The sequence below is a fragment of the Natrix helvetica genome (genome assembly GCF_964273705.1).
Source record: "Natrix helvetica genome assembly, chromosome: 13".
Lineage (NCBI taxonomy): Eukaryota > Metazoa > Chordata > Lepidosauria > Squamata > Natricidae > Natrix > Natrix helvetica.
In genome coordinates this window covers 13,168,022-13,188,362 of record NC_138557.1, presented here as the reverse complement: position 1 = coordinate 13,188,362, position 20,341 = coordinate 13,168,022, and the positions used below count along the sequence as shown (strand labels likewise).

At 41.2% G+C, this 20,341-nt stretch overlaps 1 protein-coding gene across 3 annotated transcripts in view; it reads right to left on the bottom strand.

The window, feature by feature from the left end:
• Window positions 1-20,341, bottom strand: part of RBFOX1 (RNA binding fox-1 homolog 1) — a 2,041,748-nt gene that overhangs the window by 83,963 nt on the left and 1,937,444 nt on the right. The window lies entirely within an intron of this gene.

Below are 20,341 nucleotides of genomic sequence, written 5' to 3'. Positions count from 1 at the left end.
TGAGGGGCTGTCACAGAGAAGAGAAAGTTAACCTATTCTCAAATGGGCCTGAGGATAGGACAAGAAGTAATAGGTAGAAAGTCATTAAAGAGAAATCCAATCTAGAACTAGGAGAAATTTCCTGACTAGGTGAACCATTAATCAGTAGAATGGCTTGCCTCCAGAAGTGGTGGGTTCTCCATTGATGAGGTTTTCCAAGAAGAGATTGGACAATCATTTGACTAGGGTAGTATAAGCTATTCTGCCTTGAGCAGGGGGTTGGACTAGAAGGCCTCCGAGGTCCCTTCCAGCCCTATGTTTCTAGGTTCTACTTGTTCTTGAAAATCAAGCAGATTATTTTTTTTGCTTGTTTCCTGCAAACCACTGGAGTGCAGCCAACTTTCCATTTTTAGAATGAAAAGAAACCCAAAATGCATCAGAATTATACTTAGTTTATGTGTATTCCTGGAAATGAGAAGCCAGCTTCGCTTTTAAAGAGGAAACTTAAAGGAAGCTTAAAACCCAGCCATAGATTTTAAATCATAAATCTAGCCATAAAGCTACCCATACATTGCAACTGGTTTCCCCAATGGATGGCTGTGAAAGTTGGACCACAAGAAAGGCTGAGTGCCAAAGAATGGAGGCCTTTGAATTCTGGAGAAGAATCCTGCAAGTCCCTTGGACTGCAAGGCCATCCAACCGGTCAGTCCTAGAGGAGATCAACCCTGACTGCTCTTTAGAAGGCCAGACCCTGAAGAGGAAACTCAAATCCTTTGGCCACCTGATGAGAAGGAAGGACTTAATGGAGAAGAGCCTCATGCCTGGAACGATGGAGGGCAAAAGAAGAAGGGGACGACAGAGAATGAGGTGGCTGGATGGAGTCACCGAAGCAGTCGGCGTGAGCTTAAATGGGTTCCGGGGATGGTAGAGGATGGGAAGGCCTGGAGGAACATGGTCCATGAGGCTGTGTTGGGTCGGACATGACTTCGCAACTAACAACAACAACAAAATCTAGCTATACTACTAAAAGTCTTATTGCTTGTTTGTCTGTTTATACCTTCATTTTAATCCAAAAGGTGTATTATGCCACAAGAATCTTTGAAGCAAGTGATCTAAAATCTTGGTGCTTTAAATAATGCATATATATGATATAAGAGGGAGTAGTGACCTTCCTCCCATATTTAGGCATACCAGGGGTTGTAACATACCCCCCATCCTCTAAAATAATATATGTCATAAATAGAAAAATAAGTAGCAAACAAATCTGAATAACACATCAATATATGATGTAAGAGGGAGTAGTGACCTTCCTCCCATATTTAGGCATACCAGGGGTTGTAACATACATACATACATACATACATACATACATACATACATACATACATACATATATATATATATATATATATATATATATATATATATATGACTGTAGAATTGAAATTTCCACAATGTTCAGGCCAGTGTTGTACGCAAAGTTGTGGATTTTGCAGTGTGCCTGCGGTAACCTGATCAGAATTTCTGATTGTCACTGTGTTAATTGTTGCTAGCCGATTCTCCTTGACAGTTTCCCATAAGCAAAATCTATGGGGAAGCCAGCAGGAAGTCAGAAGTTGCTCCTGTTTCCACAATCCCCCCTTCCCCATCCATGGTTATTCTGGTTACCTCTTTAGGTTAATAAATATTGATGTGTTATTCAGATTTGTTTGCTACTTATTTTTCTATTTATGACATATATTATTTTAGAGGATGGGGGGTATGAGATTTAAACATAGGAAGAATTGGCTTTGTCTACTGAAAAGAAGAACTAGGGGATGACATAATAGTTGTGTTTGAGGGTCTGTCACAAAGAAGAGGGGGCCAATCTATTTTCCAAAGCATCAGAGGGCAGGACAAGAAAAACTGGATGGAAACTGATCAAGGAGAGAAGCAACCTAGAACTAAGGAGAAATTTCCTAGCAGTGAGGACAATTAACCAGTAGGAAAGGTTGCCTTCAGAGTTGTGGGTGCTCCATTGCTGGAGGTTTTTAAGAAGAGACTGGACAGTGCCTTTTCTGGAATGGTATAGGGTCTCCTGCTCAAGCAGGGGGTTGGACTAGAAGACCTCCAACCTCCCTTCCAACTCTGTTATTCTGTTCTGTTCTGTAAATGAGCACAGCATTGAGGAGAAAAAATATGGCTGGCCTAACATTTAATGTTAATCTTATAGGTCTCGTGAAGATTCAGCAAAAACTAGTTTTATAACAAGCACAGTGATCACTAACTCACTGCATCCTTTTATGGATAACCTATGTGTAAACACACACACACACACAAAGACACGAGGGTGGAGGGAGGGAGCCACTTGACTGCATCAGTGCCTCTTCCTTCTGTACTATTTTGCCTGCATGCTACAGACATCTCTGGACCAGCCAAATTCCATATCCTGATGAGAAGAACTTTTTGAAGGTATATCTTTTGCTTAATGTACCCTCGTCTCCAGGATTACACGTATAGTAGATACTTTTGCGCCTCCATCCATGCCCACGAATACACCCCCAATGGCACTGTTTCTATCAGCATGCATCTAGAAGAAATACTCGAGTGACATCTGGCAAAATTGGTCTTCTAGAGCAGTGTTTCCCAACCTTGGCAACTTGAAGATGTCTGGACTTCAACTCCCAGAATTCCCCAGCCAGCATTCGCTGGCTGGGGAATTCTGGGAGTTGAAGTCCAGACATCTTCAAGTTGCCAAGGTTGGGAAACACTGTTCTAGAGCAAGGGTCTCCAACCTTGGCAGCTTTAAGACTTGTGAACATCCTACCTTCCAGCCTTTTGAAGTTGGTAAAACGAGAACCCAGATTGTTGGGGGCAATTTGCTGACCCTGTAAACAGTCTATAAATCTAAGTGCTATATAAGGTTTAAAGCTCCTTGAGGCAGTAGCAGAGAGTTAATGTTGTACAATATGCAATAGCAGTGCACGTTGTAATAATAGATGTGCTCAATCCATTGTGTTAGATTCCCCCTTGGACTCCTTTTGATAGAATGGGAAGAGCTCTTCCTTTGATTCTAAACCTCATTCTAAGCTAGTGTTCATTTCCATGGAGCAATGACATGGAGTAGCCTGGCCATCAATTGATGGTCAGACTAAACCGCCTCCTTGAAAAACAAAATTACTCATGAGTAATGCAGACATGGCAGAATGTATAACATCCTCATCCTCATCAATGGGATAGTCATGAATAAGATTCTTCTCAAAAGGAGAACATATTGGAAGGCAATCTTTGATAGCCTGCATCTAACTCTGAGTTGAAAACTCAAATCTGTCTCCTAGTTCAGAGAGACCATTGGTTTCCCTCACCATTCCATGGTCTCTAATCTTCGTTTTGGTCTTGCTTATGTTTTTTTTTTCTCCAGCTGAACCTTTTGATCTTTATTTCTGTTGATGGAGTAGAATTTTATTCCTATATGACCAAGAACTGCAAATAATAGTAATATGGTGTGGTAAAAAATGCAGGTGTGACAGATAAATATCCTTAATAGGATTCTGTGAAGCTTCTCTCTTGATACTCTTGAAACTTCGAACTGAATTTTCAAATTGAATTGATATATTAAGTCCAGTACCTTGGAATCTCGTTAAAGACATCTATATGCACGCATTTTATTGGATTGAGCTGAATAGAAACATTAAATTTAACTGACTGTCCTTTTAAATCAGATCACAAATCTAAATGAGATCTTGGCTGATTCCCCCCCCCCCCCCAAATCCCAGTGGGGTCCATCCGTTAAGACAATATTTTAAGGAACAACAGAATATGTCCTTCAGCCTGGAGAAAAGACATGCTAACAATCTCCAAATCTTAGAAAGGAACTGGCTTGCTGATGCTACAAAATCTTAAGTTACAGGAGGCCCATCATTTCCTCAAAAGAGATCTTCTCACAGTAGTTGAAATAATTGTCAAGTACTGAGGATTTAATAGCTGCCAGCTGATGTAAGGTTGTAATCTGTAAGTTGATGTCAATGAGGATGACTCAGCATCCCCATAAGAGGTATCTATATATAGGTGGCCATTAGAGGATGCCTGCCTGCCTCCCTGCCTGCCTCCCTCTCTCCCCCCTCTCTCTCGTTGTGTATCTCATTTCTCTCCTTGTGTCCATAGTTGAATGGTAAGGGATTTATCTAGCATGTGTATGTCTGTATATATTTGTATATAAACCACTGTTAACTGTCGAAAGGCTCTGTGTGCTGTGTTTTGCTCCGGGGTCTATTAGGAGGACCAGGGGAGACATGATAACAGTCTTCCAATATTTGAGGGGAGGCCACAGAGAGGAGGGGATCAAGCTATATTCCAAAGCACCAGAAAGGCAAGATAAGAAACAATGGATGGAAACTAATCAAGAGAGGAGCAACCTAGTACTAAGGAGAAATTTCCTAACCGTGAGGACAATTAACCAGTGGAACAACTTGCCATCAGAAGTTGTGGGTGCTCCAACTCTGGATGAGAAGCGCAACGTCTTCAAGAAAAAACAAGACAGTCCAGTTGGCTTTTGAAAAAGCGGCATCACTGGAGGTTTTCAAGAAAAGATTGGACAGCCAATCGTCTTGGAATGGTAGAGTGTCTCTTGCTTAAGCAGGGGGTTGGACTAGAAGACCTCCAAGGTCCTTTCCAACCCTGTTATTCGGATTCCCACCCACTCCCATCCACGGGATATGAAAATTCAGCAACAAATTAAATAAATGAAGCATTTGCTGCTTACTTCATCCAGCACCCCAATAAGTGATATTGTTTGGCCTTGAAGGAGTTCCAGCAATGATTCTTCACATCTTGTACCACAAGACTCGGAGAAAGCTGCGTTTGATATCTTTTCACTACTTTCACTACTGTGAGATGCCTTTGCACTCCTGCTCCTTTTTTGTTGACAGATATCTATGTTTTTCTGAAGCTCTGCTCCTTTTTCTCTCATCTATCACCCTCATATAATATGTGCACAATCCTCCTAGGCGCCTATATTCTTCCTCCCTTAACTTATCTGGGCTTCCCACTGTTCTTGTTCAAATCATGTTTCTGTTGTCAGCACATTCTACTTTTCTTCTTGTACTCAAGTTTCAGTTCCCTCCATTTAAAATGGCTAACTGAGCTGAAGCTGGGAGGTAATCGATCTCGGAACCAGTCAATATTTCAGGGCTCTGTAGGGAGCTAATAAATTCCGAGCCACATATTTCTTTTTTTTTTCTACCAGGCACAGCTCATATTTTTCATTCAGCCTGGCAAATAATGGAAGGGAGCAGAGAGGAAATGGAGTCGGGTAGGATAGGGAGCAGAGCTAGCTCCCTTTTGAAATATGAAAAGACTTGCATAGAGCTTGCAAGGCTGATCTAATTGTTTCAGGGTTTTTTTTCCAGAATATTGCTGGGCAGGTAGCAGGGAAAAAGGAGCCTTTGTATGCAGCCAGGTGTTTTGTTTTGTTTTTGAGATAGAAAATTTTCCTATTAAATTTTAAGTGGGAAGTTATTGCTATGCTGGTCAATGTTTACATAAAGATGCTTTGGATGGACAAGAAACCAAGCAGGTCTGGTCAAAAATGGTAGGAGAAAGGGAAGGAGCGGGAAGAGGAGAAGAGGAGAGAGGAGAGGGGAGAGGAGGAGAGGAAAAGGAAGGAGAGGGAAGAACAGGGAAGGAGAGAGGTGAGAGGAGCAGGAAAGAGGGAAGGAGAGGGAAGTGGTGGGGAGGAGATCACAGGAGAAGGAAAGAGGGAAGGAGAGGGAAGCGGAAGGGAGAAAGGAAGGGAGAGAAGGAGAAGGAAAGAGAAGGAAAAAGATGGACTGTCATTATAAAACTGATCATGTGATGTATCATAAAGGAATATGTATAATAAAACATTTTTTTAAAAAAATGGAAAACTTTGTAAGAGAGAAAAGTTTCCCCATTTCTTAAATTGTTATGTCAGGTCCTTCCCTGCTTTTGTAACTCGTTCAGAGGCAGGAGGAGGGAAAAAAAAAACCTTATCACTAAAACAGATTGTTTGTAGGAAGAAAAAGAAAAAAAAATACCAAGCATTCTTGTTTCAAAGTCAATCAAAAGGAATGGGCAATATGTTTTAGACTTTATACTGGATGCCACGCTTGGAATACTGTGTCCAGTTCTGGTCACCACGATACAAAAAAAGACGCTGAGGCCCTAGAAAGAATGCAGAGAAGAACGAGGAAGATGACAGAGAGTCTGGGAGCTAAACATTATGCTGAACATCTAAGGCAGTGATGGCGACCCTTTTAGACACCAAGTACCCAAACTGCGCGCACGCATGCCCAAACTGCAAGGTGTGCATACGCGCAGACACCCCGAAGGCCCGCTGGCCGGTGGGAGGCAGGGCATGCCAACACTGGCAGCTCTGCAAGAAGTGAGATCTTTTTCTTTCGTGAGCTTCTGTTTCGTGGTTTGTGGGGAAACTTCTGTTTCCCTGCAAATGACAGCGAGAAACGCCACGGAGAAATACGGTGGAGCTGAGCGGGGGTGATGGTGCATGTGCCCACAGAGAGGTTTCTGTGTGCCATAGGTTCACCATCACGGATCTAAGGGAACTAGGTATGTCTAGTCTAAGGAAGAGGAGATTTAGGAGTCAAGTGAAAACTGGGTCTATGGTGATGATAGTTGTCTTTTGGTACTAGAGAGGCCATCACAAAGAAGAAGGAGTTGACCTAATCTCCAAAGCACCTGAGGGCAAGACAAGAAGTAATGGATGGGCAATTATCAAAGAGAGATCCAACCTGGAATTAAGGCAGAAATTTCCTAGCATTGAGAACGATCAATCAATGGAACAGAAGTTGCCTCCTGAAATGGTGGTTTCTTCATCACTGGAGGTTTTCAATAAGAGATGGGACAACCATTTGTCCAAAATGATATAAGGTCTCTTGCTCAAACAGGGGATTAGACTGGAAGACCTCCAAGATCCTTTCCACCTCCATTATTCTATGTTCTAAGTCTTAGTTAATTAATAGGTCCTAGTTAATTAAGTCTTAGTTAGAGGGATGCAGTGGCTCAGTGGCTAAGACACTGAGCTTGTCAATCAGAAAGGTCAACAGTTTGGTGGTTCGAATCCCTAGTGCCACGTAAAGGAGTGAGCTCCCGTGACTTGTCCCAGCTTCTGCCAACCTAGGAGTTCGAAAGCATGTAAAAATGCAAGTAGAAAAATAGGAACCACCTTTGGTGGGAAGGTAACAGCCTTCTGTGCCTTCGGAATTTAGTCATGTTGGCCAAATAACCACGGATATGTCTTCAGACAGTATTAGCTCTTCGGCTTTGAAACGGAGATGAGCATCACCCCTTAGAGTCGGGAACAACTAGAACATACAGTATGTCCGAGGGGAACCTTTACCTTTAAGTTAGTTATAGATTTGACAAGTTTGTTCTAATTTAGTCATAGCGTTTGGGATTGAGAAAATATCCAATGTCCCTCTCACTCTTCCTAAGTCATAACTGTGTACCCAGACACAGCTAGTAGGGCAAACTAAAGAAACAAAAAATAAACCTGATAGGTTAGAATGGCCAGCCACATCCATAACATTGGCAAGAAAACTACATGGATATGGTGAAAAAAAAATCCCTCACAAAATCTTTACTCTTAGAGAGAACAAATAGTTTCACTTAATTGGAGGCTTCTTTTTATGGCCAAGATGGCATTTATCAACATTCAGAGAGATGAATGAAAAACACCCCATCACCAGGGTACCATCTGTTATCTTCTGCTGAGCCATTTTCTTCTTTCTTCTCAAATCCAGCTCTTGACAGCTGCCTGTCTTTTCCAGCTTTGCTCCTGGGAAAAACCCAGCGCAGTGTAACAGTTCACCAAAAACAAACTTTCACTTTGATTTTTGCTCGAGGCCAAATCTGGTAACAATCTAAGGAGCTGCAGAAATCTTCTCCTGTTAAAAATGTCTCATCTGTTTCACCTCCAGAGGATTTAGGAATGACGGTGGAACTTAAGCAGTGATTAAGAGAGGCAAGTCTTCCCTGACGGAGTGGACGGTTTGTGCCCGTGGAGATGCATTTAAGCCATAATCAAGCTCAAAGGGGATTTGCTCACTGCTCCAACTTCAGGCTTCGTATCACCCACTCCTCAGCGAGAATAGAATTAGTGCCAGCAAGACAAATTATCCTGGATTATTTTCTTTTCTAGCAAACCTCATACAAATTTAATGAAATGAAATTTGATGTTGAAATGGCGACATCCTCGTGGACGAGGTTTACTGTTCTTCCATGTTTTCAGTCACAAAATGGCTGGAAAGGACAAGGCTGTTTCCTAGGGCTGGAAGGGACGATGGAGGTCTTCTAGTCCAACCCCATGGCTATGGCAGGAAATTGTATATCATCCTGGACTAATGGTTTTCCAGTCTAGTCTTAAAAATCTCCACAGAAAGCAAGTTAACAGATTAACAGAGTTGGAAGGGACCTTATAGGTCATCTATTCCAACCCCTTGCTCAAGCATTTCTGACGAATGGCAGTCTAATCTCTTCTTGAAACTCTCAAATGATGAAGCCCACAACTTCCAAAGGCAACTTCTGTTCCATTAGTTGATTGTTCTCACTATCAGAAAAATCCTCCTTATTTCCAGGTTGAACTTCTCCTTGGTCAGTTTCCATCCATTATTCTTTGTCTGGCTTTCAGGTGTTTGGAAAATAGCTTGACCCCCTCCTCTCTGTGGCAGCCCCTGAAATATTTGAAGATGCTATCATGTCTCCCCTGGTCCTTCTCTGCACTAGACTAGCTATGCCCATTTCCTGTAACTATTCTTCATATATTTTAGCCTCCAGTCTCCTAATCATCCTGGTTGCTCTTCTCTGCACTTTTTCTAGAGTCTCAACATCTTTTTTTTCATAGTGTGGTGACTAAAACTGGATGCAGTACTCTAGGTGTGGCCTTACTAGGGCTTTATAGAGTGGCATTAGTACCTCCCTTGATCTTGATTGTATCCCTCTGTTAATGCAATTTAGGATTGCATTGGCTTTTTTGGCTGCCGTTGCACACTGCTGGCAAGTTGTTCTACTGATTAATTTTTCTTACTGTCAGGAAATTTCTCTTTCATTTTGGGTTGGATCTGTCTTTACAGAGCTTCCACCCATTGCTATTTGTCCTACCCATGGGAACTTTGGAGAATAAGTCAATCCTACAATTCCCCTTCCGGCCAGTTGCTGTATCCTTCCATTCCCACGTTCCAATGAAACCAAGAGGTGAGCTATCAGCAGCTCTTTCCTCCCATAGGACCTTTTCAGAACCAGTGCAATTGTCCCCTCTAAGAAGGAATTGTTAAATTGATGGAGACGTTCTCCTCCTGCAGAAATTTGAAAGAACATTTCCTCCAGCGGTGGGTTTCACTCAGGGGTGTGTTCCGGCAGAGACTACTGCTGGTTCACTCAGGGATGCTCCCCCCAGTGTGCGCGTGCGCAGTATAATTAAAATTGCTCTGCGCATGCGCAGAAGAAAAAACAAGATGGCAACACCTACAGCGCCATCGGGAGAACCGGTTCAGGGGCGTGGCAGACCTTGGTTCCTGCCAGTTCCAGCGACCCAGGCCACCAAGCTACTACTGGTTTGTCCAAACTGGTCCAAACTGGTAGGAACCCACCACTGGTTCACCATGTGCGCCTTCCGCACATGCGCCTGGCCTCAAAAAAGTGGCTAAATAGGATGGCATAGACCCGGGATCTCCGCTACCGGTTCGCCCGAACTGGCCTGAACCATTTGAATAACACCTCTGATTCCCTCTACTCACACTGTAAGGTGCAGTGTGTCACCTGGGCATTTGCTTTCCCTTTGTAGTTAGAAATGCAAGCAGAGGGGAAACCCTGCGTAAGTTAGGAAGGAAAGCTTTCGAGAACACTCAAAAGCATCGTGTCAAGATCAAGATTTGAACAAGCAAGCAAACAAACAAGGAGCACGGGAGGAACTCTCTCATGTGGCTTGGTTCTTTGTTCTTCTCTCTTGGACGGTTTTTGAGTTCTTTGTGTTTAAATGTTTTTAACAATTGTAAAATGCCCAGAGTTGTTGGGACTTGGGGAGCATATAAATATAATTGTCATCATCATTATTGTTATTATTATGTTGGTTAATCTTTGGTGAGATTCACAGCCTTTGGGGCTGGTTGGTAGCCTAACAGCTCGAGTCCTAACCAACGACCTAGGAACTGTTAAGGTAACGTCGGAGGATATAAGTTGTTCCAAGTAGGGTGGTTTTTTGTAGAGTCAGAATGTTCAAGTCAGGTAAATTTAGAATTTCCAAATAGCCAGGTAGCCCTTTAGGTATTGCTCCAAGGGCTCCAATTACAATTGGGACAACACTCGATTTCTTTTTCCACAGTCGCTCAACCTCAATTTGCAAGTCCCGGTATTTTGTGGTTTTTTCTTGCTGTTTATCTTCAATTTGTGCATCATCAGGTATTGCAATGTCAAAGAACCATACTTTTTTCTTTTCAATTATTGTTATGTCAGGTGTGTTGTAGGCCAAATTCCTGTCAGTCTGGATTCTGAAGTCCCACAAGATCTTGACTTTCTCATTCTCTAAAACCTTCTCAACCTGATGTTCCCTGTGGTTTTTGCTGTACTCAAATCCAAACTTTTGGCACAATTTCCAGTGAATGATCTTAACAACTCAGTCGTGGCATTGTAGGTAGTCAGTTTGTGAAATTTTGCTGCACCTGCTGATCAAGTGGTTGACTGTCTCATCTTTCTCATTACAGAGGCGACATTTGCTGTTGGTGGTAACATGCTGAATTTTTGCCTTCATGCAGTTTGTGGCTAAGCTTGTTCTTGAGCTGCCAAAATAAAGCCTTCCATTTCTTTTTTCAGTACTCCTGAATTTAACCAGTTCCAAGTTAGTTTTTGGTCAGCTTTGCCTTCAATACTTTTCAAGTATTGGCCATGCATAGCTTTGCTTTTCCAATTTTTGAGCTCGCTTCTCAATTCAATTTTCAGCTCGCTTCTCAAATTATTATTATTATTATCATCATCATCATCATCATCATCATCATCATCATCATCATCCTTTCCTATTACAGTTGTAAAGAATGAAATGGAAAAATTTTGTGTCAGGCCTGCAGCCATTTTTTTCTTTTGGATCTTTGGCCTGCCACACTTTCTATTATTCTACTATGCATTTTCTATTGTGGGAAAATGGGAGGGGGGATTGTAAGGAGTGGCATGCTATGTAGCCATAACAAAATTATTTCTAGAAAGCCAAGGTCATCCTTTGTCTCTGCACCTGACCAGAACTGGATGGGTGGAACTGTCAGCATGGCAGTGAGAGATTGGACCATGGGATGGGACTTGTGGGTGTGGGGACAAGATCTTGAGCTTTCAACTGGGTGGGGAAAACTGGAAAGCTTTCAGAGTCGGGTTTTCCCAGATGTGCCAACATGGCTCTCTTAATTAATTGGAACTTTGAAGAATCCTTTGTCTTGGACTCTGATTTACTTTTGGATGCTATTTGGAACCCTGACACTTTGGACATGCAATAGAATTAGATAAGTGGCAGAAACTATGGGATAGAAATATTAAATTGACTATGTCAATTGCATACAAAGAGAATCTGTATAAAATATTTTATAGATGGCATTTTGCACCGGCAAGACTGACAAAAATGTATAAAGATAGATCTGCCAAGTGCTGGAAGTGTAATCAATCATCTGGTTCATAGTACCATATGTGGTGGACATGCCCCAAAAGCTAAAAAATACTGGATGAAAATACATACTTGGTTGGAAAAAAAATGATAATGCGACACATAGACTTGAAACCACAGATATGCTTGTTAGGCATTATACTGGAAAAATATGATAAAAAGACTACATATCTGGTTTTACATATATTAATCACAACCAGAATTGTATTTGCACAGCAACGATGAGATTCCATCAGATGAGAAAGTAATTAAGAAAAATATTAGAATGCGCAGAAATGGATAGATTAACATTTACTATTAAGGATAAAGAAGAATATTTTTTGATACGGGATGTATTTTATCAATGGCTAGTCAACAGAAACAGAAGTCAGAAAGGAGGAGATATAAAGAGAGGAAATATTGATGTGGAGGGTTGTTAAAGAAGATAAGTATTATTGTTGTCGTATTATTATATTATTAATGTTACGATGAGGAATACAATAACAAATATGTGGACGATGAGTGTTGAAGAATGGCTGCACCCAGATCACACACTGTTCGATGGAACATGTTACATAAATAAAATATGAAAAAAGAAGGGAGTGAAATGGAAAAAGTGGAAGGGGAGAAGATTGCTCCTCTGGATGTTCAGGTAGTCCTCGACTTACCACCACAATTGAGCCTGAAATTTCAGTTGCTCAGCGAGACAGTGGTTAAGTGAGTTTTGCCCCATTTTACGACTGTTCTTAAATGAATCACTGCCATTGTTAAGTTAGCAATGGGGTCATTCAGTGAATCTGGCTTCCCCAGTGATGTTGCTTGTTGAAAGGTTTCAAAAAAGGATCACATGACCCCGGGACACTGAAATTGTCAGAAACATGAACCAAACTGATCCATAGACTAAAACATATGAAGAATGGTTGCAGGAACTGGGTATGTCTAGTTTAATGAAAAGAAGGACTAGGGGAGACAGGATAGCAGTCTTCCAATATCTCAAGGGTTGCCACAAAGAAGAGGGAGTCAAACTATTCTCCAAAGCACCTGAGGACAAGAAGCAATGGGTGGAAACTCATCAAGGAGAGAAGCAGCTTAGAACTGAGGAGAAATTTCCCGATAGTTAGAACAATTAATCCGCGGAACAACTTGCCTCCAGAAGTTGTGAATGCCCCAACACTGGAAGTCTTTAAGAAGATATTGGATATCCATTTGTCTGAAGTGGTGTAGGGTTTCCTGCCTAGGCGGGGGGTTGGACTAGAAGACCTCCAAGGTCCCTTCCAACTCTGCTATTGTATTGTATTGTATTGTATACATTTTGCTGCAATGGTCATAAGGGTTTTATTTCTAGTTTAGTTTACTTTATTGTTTAGTCCAGGGGGCATATCAAAGTAAAGAGTGTAAGGCCTGGAAGCCATCTTTTGCACTGGGCCTGCTACATTTATTGCTGTGAAAAATTGGGAGGGGGGATTGTATGGAGTGGGGTAGATATAGTCAAAATAACATTCCTTTCTCAGAGAGTCAAGGACATCTTGCCCTGTATCTGGAGTGATGTGACTGGGAGACATCTCCAGTTGGTATGGTGCTTGATTGGACCATGTGGTGGACATGTGGGTGCTAGGTAGAGATTTTAACTTTGGTTTGGGTGAGGAAAACTTGGAAGCTTTCAGATTCGGGTTTTCCCAGTTATGCCAACGTGACATCTCTAATAAAATGGAACTTTAAGGAAACTCAACTCTTGGAGACTTCTTTTGTTGGGGGTCTTACTTGGAACCCTGACACAGAATTCCAAACCAAAATGATTACTAAAATCACTTTGATATGGCCCAAGGGCTAATCAATAAAGATTGATTGATTGATTACTAAAATCCAATAAAAACAATTTTAAATGGAATTGGAATCAAATGCAACCAAAATGAATGAAATACAATTATAATGACGCAAGTGTGAAAAACGGTCACGTCACTTTTTTTTCAATGCCATTGAAAGCCAAAGGGTACTTGTACATATTCCAATATTTGAAGGTCTGCCCCAATAAAGAGGGGATCAATAAAGAGGGGATCAATAAAGAGGGGATCAATAAAGAGGGGATCAACTTGTTTTCCAAAGCACTAGAGGGAAGGACAAGAAACAATGGATGGAAACTAATCAAGAAGAGAAACAACCTAGAACTGAGGAGAAACTTCCCAACAGTGAGAACAATTAACCAGTGGGAACGGTTTTGCCTTCAAAAATTGTTCGTGCTCCAATACTGGAGATTTTTTTTAAAAGTGCTGGTCACCACGTTGTAAAAAAGATGTGGAGACTCTAGAAAGAGTGCAGAGAAGAGCAACAAATATGATTAGGGGACTGGAGACTAAAACATATGAAGAACGGTTGCAGGAACTGGGTATGTCTAGTTTAATGAAAAGAAGGACCAGGGGAGACATGATAGCAGTCTTCCAATATCTCAGGGATTGCCACAAAGAAGAGGGAGTCAAGCTATTCTCCAAGGCACCTGAAGGCAGGACAAGAAGCAATGGGTGGAAACTAATCAAGGAGAGAAGCAGCTTAGAACTGAGGAGAAATTTCCTGACAGTGAGAACAATTAATCAGTGGAACAGAAATTGCCTCCAGAAGTTGTGAATGCCCCAACACTGGAAGTCTTTAAGATGATGTTGGATAGCCATTTGTCTGAAATGGTATAGGGTTTCCTGCCTAGGCAGGGGGTTGGACTAGAAGACCTCCAAGGTCACTTCCAACTCTGCTCTTGTATTGTATTGTATTGTATTGTATTGCTTCAACAGTCACTTGTCTGAAATGGTACAGGATCTTGAGCAGGGGGTCAGATTAGAAGACTTCCAAAGGAGTGACACTTTTGGAATATTGAAACCAAGGATCTATTCAAAATGGCCGCCACTGGGGTAATGGCCTCAGTGTGTCGCCCCTAATCCTGGGGGGCCTCAGTGCGGCCATTTTGTATAGATCCTTATTTTCTGGTACTTGAGGGGCTGTCACAGAGAAGAGAAAGTTGATCTATTCTCAAATGGGCCTGAGGGCAGGACAAGAGGTAATAGGTGGAATGTCATTAAAGAGAAATCCAATCCAGAACTAGGAGAAATTTCCTGACTAGGTGAACCATTAATCAGTAGAATGGCTTGCCTCCAGAAGAATGGGTTCTCCATTGATGAGGTTTTCCAAGAAGAGATTGGACAATCATTTGACTAGGGTAGTATAAGCTATTCTGCCTTGAGCAGGGGGTTGGACTAGAAGGCCTCCGAGGTCCCTTCCAGCCCTATGTTTCTAGGTTCTACTTGTTCTTGAAAATCAAGCAGATTATTTTTTTTGCTTGTTTCCTGCAAACCACTGGAGTGCAGCCAACTTTCCATTTTTAGAATGAAAAGAAACCCAAAATGCATCAGAATTATACTTAGTTTATGTGTATTCCTGGAAATGAGAAGCCAGCTTCACTTTTAAAGAGGAAACTTAAAGGAAACTTAAAACCTAGCCATAGATTTTAAATCATAAATCTAGCCATAAAGCTACCCATACATTGCAACTGGTTTCCCCAATATATGGCTGTGAAAGTTGGACCACAAGAAAGGCTGAGTGCCAAAGAATGGAGGCCTTTGAATTCTGGAGAAGAATCCTGCAAGTCCCTTGGACTGCAAGGCCATCCAACCGGTCAGTCCTAGAGGAGATCCACCCTGACTGCTCTTTAGAAGGCATGATCCTGAAGAGGAAACTCAAAGACTTTGGCCACCTAATGAGAAGGAAGGACTCCCTGGAGGAGAGCCTCATGCTGGGAATGATGGAGGGCAAAAGAAGAAGGGGACGACAGAGAATGAGGTGGCTGGATGGAGTCACCGAAGCAGTCGGCGTGAGCTTAAATGGGTTCCGGGGATGGTAGAGGATGGGAAGGCCTGGAGGAACATGGTCCATGAGGCTGTGTTGGGTCGGACATGACTTCGCAACTAACAACAACAACAAAATCTAGCTATACTACTAAAAGTCTTATTGCTTGTTTGTCTGTTTATACCTTCATTTTAATCCAAAAGGTGTATTATGCCACAAGAATCTTTGAAGCAAGTGATCTAAAATCTTGGTGCTTTAAATAATGCATATATATATATATATATATATATATATATATATATATATATATATATATATATATATATATATATATATATATATATATATATATATATATATATATATATATATATATATATATATATATATATATATATATATATATATATATATATATATATATATATATATATATATATATATATATATATATATATATATATATATATATGTGATATAAGAGGGAGTAGTGACCTTCCTCCCATATTTAGGCATACCAGGGGTTGTAACATACATACATACATACATACATACATACATACATACATACATACATACATACATACATATATATATATATGACTGTAGAATTGAAATTTCCACAATGTTCAGGCCAGTGTTGTACGCAAAGTTGTGGATTTTGCAGTGTGCCTGCGGTAACCTGATCAGAATTTCTGATTGTCACTGTGTTAATTGTTGCTAGCCGATTCTCCTTGACAGTTTCCCATAAGCAAAATCTATGGGGAAGCCAGCAGGAAGTCAGAAGTTGCTCCTGTTTCCACAATCCCCCCTTCCCCATCCATGGTTATTCTGGTTACCTCTTTAGGTTAATAAATATTGATGTGTTATTCAGATTTGTTTGCTACTTATTTTTCTATTTATGACATATATTATTTTAGAGGATGGGGGGTATGAGATTTAAACATAGGAAGAATTGGCTTTGTCTACTGAAAAGAAGAACTAGGGGATGACATAATAGTTGTGTTTGAGGGTCTGTCACAAAGAAGAGGGGGCCAATCTATTTTCCAAAGCATCAGAGGGCAGGACAAGAAAAACTGGATGGAAACTGATCAAGGAGAGAAGCAACCTAGAACTAAGGAGAAATTTCCTAGCAGTGAGGACAATTAACCAGTAGGAAAGGTTGCCTTCAGAGTTGTGGGTGCTCCATTGCTGGAGGTTTTTAAGAAGAGACTGGACAGCGCCTTTTCTGGAATGGTATAGGGCCTCCTGCTCAAGCAGGGGGTTGGACTAGAAGACCTCCAACCTCCCTTCCAACTCTGTTATTCTGTTCTGTTCTGTAAATGAGCACAGCATTGAGGAGAAAAAATATGGCTGGCCTAACATTTAATGTTCTTTCTGGTCATGTTAGACTGGTCACATCCCAAAGGATGGCCCAACAGATCACAGGGTAGACTAACAATAATTAAAGTTGGTTGAACAGCAAGACCAACAATCACCTTGACCACTTGGATACCACTTTCTCTAATTTTTAAGAAGATGTTGGAGAACCATTTGTCTGAAGTGGTGTAGGGTTTCCTGCCTAAGCAGGGGGTTGGACTAGAAGACCTCCAAGATCCCTTCCAACTATTCTATTCTATTCTATTCTATTCCACTCTACTCTACTCTACTCTACTCTACTCCACTCTACTCCCCACCAAATAAGATTTATGAATGAGGTGGGTGTTTATTTTGAGTACCTGCAAAATACTTTTGTGGTTATTGAGATTTTCCATGAGATTGTTAAATTTTAATCCAATAGTTTTGCAAATGGGTCAGAGTGGGAAAACTCAACTTTGAATCTCATAAAACCTTTAGCAATGCTATTTCCTACAGCAGCTATTGAAAGGTGTAGCTACTTTCTCTCCCATACTTCTCTGCTGTGCTCAATTTTTCAAAGTGGGTTTTCTCCACAAAATACACAGTTGCTGCTCTGTTACTACCATTACTGTTGTTGCTGCTGCTGCTACTACTACTACTGCTACTACTACTACCACCATATTCTCATTTTCTTTAACATTTTAGAATCTTCTCCCTTCCATCCACAAGAAATGTAAATGATTTCATCTTCACCGTCTTAAAAGTAGCCATAAGTAATAAATAAAAAATGATGATGCTACTTAATGAATTTTAATGTTTCTTTCATTTTAATTCAATCAATCTCTTGATATCGCAATACTAGTGATGCAAGAGTAACAAAATTAGGGCACAGAAAACTCAATGTAGTAACCCAAATGAGGTTTACTTATTTCTATTTTTGAGATCAGAACATTTTTATTTCACATTTTATCTTAAAAGTCTACAGTGGGGACTTTACAGTGGAGATTGGCAAATGACAGCTACTTTAACAGAATGACAGAGTCAGAAGGGACCTTGGAGGTCTTCTAGTCCAACCCCCTGGCACAGGAGGGAAACCAATACCATTTCAAAGAAAGGCATTTTATTTTATGGAAATCTGCAAAACAAAGCCGTTCATTTAGGGAGTGTGGTTTAATCAAATAATAAAATTCAGCCTCTTTCAATCTCAAAACAGTCGTGAGAATTTATCACTGCTTAATTGAATGTGCATCCTCATGAGAATCTACCTTGCAAGTTTTCAGAGTTTCATTCCTTGTGTCGCTTGGGTTATTCCACCACATTCTCAGCCTGTTTGAAAAATATCCTCTCCGTTTTTTGGGGAGTCGTGCTTTGAACTGATGTAATGATTGCAACTGACAAAGGCTGTTTCATCTATGGCCATCACTTTGAAGCGTCTTTGACTGATACACATCCGTGACATCTAAATCGTGAGATATCTCACAACCTTATGAAGTTTTGGACATTTAAAAATAAGTTAATTTGGGGCAATCCTTGGGTTAGGAAGGATGCTGCAGAGAATTTAGGAAGAACATATCCAGGGATGTCGTAAGCAACAATAATTATCTTGACTTTTAACATCTTGTGCAAAATGGGTGGGGCTTTGTTGGGTTATACCCAATTTTTGTTTTACTTTGTTGATCCCCCACTCTCTAAACAAGTGGCACTGCTTTAAACCTATAACTGGTATAGAAATAGGACTTACAGAGTTTTGTAGTTTATTTTGCTTGACTGAGGGAGATTTTATCTTTCTTGTGAAGGAAGATACTATTTTATTGCCCATACATCTATTCTACTCTAGATCTACTGTATATATATAAAGACTGTATGTATGTATGTATGTATGTATGTATGTATGTATGTATGTATGTATGTTGCAGCATAACTCTGGAGCGCCTCGAGCAATTTCAACCAAACTTGGTTACACAGATGACTTACCCACTGGAAACAAATACTGTTGGGGGGGGGGGAGATACATCCCGAGTCCTGTTTAGGAAAGGGTGCGGTCTATAAATTAAAGTTTATTATTATTATTATTATTAGTAGTAGTAGTATTTATTGTGTGTGTCTTCCAGCATAACTCTGGAAAGCCTGGCCCGTTAAGGAGAATGAGTGTGGCGTCCTAGAGTGGCAATTGTTTGTGATGTTATGGGAGGGAATAGGGAGAGCCTGGGCCATTAAGGATAGCGAGTGTGACATCCTAGAGTGGCAATTGTTTGTGATGCCAGGTCCTTCACAGCTTCCTCTGGAAAGCCAGCCGTGACGTTCACCTCCAGTGGACCTATGGAAAAGCGCCTAATGGATTTGGGGCAAAGTGCCAGGATTGTAGACAGGGTGGGAAAATAGAGCACATGGGAGGGGAAAGGGAGAGGGCAGGGATGATGGGCATGGGAGTAGGGGGAAGAAAGGTCCTTCTCAATTGCTCCCTGTCAGACAACATTTTGATGTCTATAAATACCCTGGCAACACCAGGTTATTAGCGAGTATAACATACACTACATTGACAGTAACCCAGATGAGATACTAACTGATTGCTATCCAAAATATCTTCTCAATGTCTTTAAACAAGATGAAACAAACTGTCATAGTTGCAAGCTTGCCCTCTGAGTTAGCTTCTCATCATGAAGATCTTTCTGTTTCCCGTAAAGGTTTTCTTGACTGATGAATGACAAACAATATTTATTGGTCCCCCACAGGAGTTCTAGCTCTTCAATTTAAAATGGTGAACTGGGTCTACTAATCCAATGAGCCAATGAGTAGCGTTTCGCTTTCTGAGATATAGCAATAGCACTTAGACTTACATACACTTCACAAGGCTTTACAACCCTCTCTAAGTGGATTACAGAGCCAGCCTCTTGTCTCCAACAATCTGGGTCCTCATTTTACCCACCTCGGAAGGATGGGAGGCTAAGTCAACCTTGACCCTGGAGAGGTTAAGAATGGAGAAAGAAGGAGGTTGCAACAGCTGAGCTTCAGCCAAAGGGAGTCTGACGGGAAACTCTTCTTCTGAAGCTGTGTGCCTGCCTATTGAAAGAGTAGGGGGAAGGATCAAGGTGCAGCCATGATGAGAATGGTGTGCCTCTCTTTCTAATCCATCACTTGGTCATCCGCTAGAAAATGGCTAGGCAAATCAAATTGAAGGGGTTGAAAGCATCTTGAGATCTAGGAAGATGACAGGTGTCAGACCTGGAGGCCATCTTTTACATTGGGTCTTCAGGCCTGCCTCAATTTCTACTGTGGGAAAATGGGAGGAGGGATTACGTATATGGAGTATGGGCGAGGTATAGTCAAAATAACATTCCTTTCTCAGAGAGTCAAGGACATCTTGCCCTGTACTGCAATGGTGTGACTGGGAGGCATTTCCAGTTTTGGGCAGTGCCTGATTGGACCCTGTGGATGCTGGGCAGGGACTTGAACGTTCATTTGGGTGAAAGCTTGGAAGCTTTCAGATTCGGGTTTTCCCAGCTATGCCAATAGGACTTCTCTAATAAAATGGAACTTTGTGGCAACTCAAGCCTCGGAGTC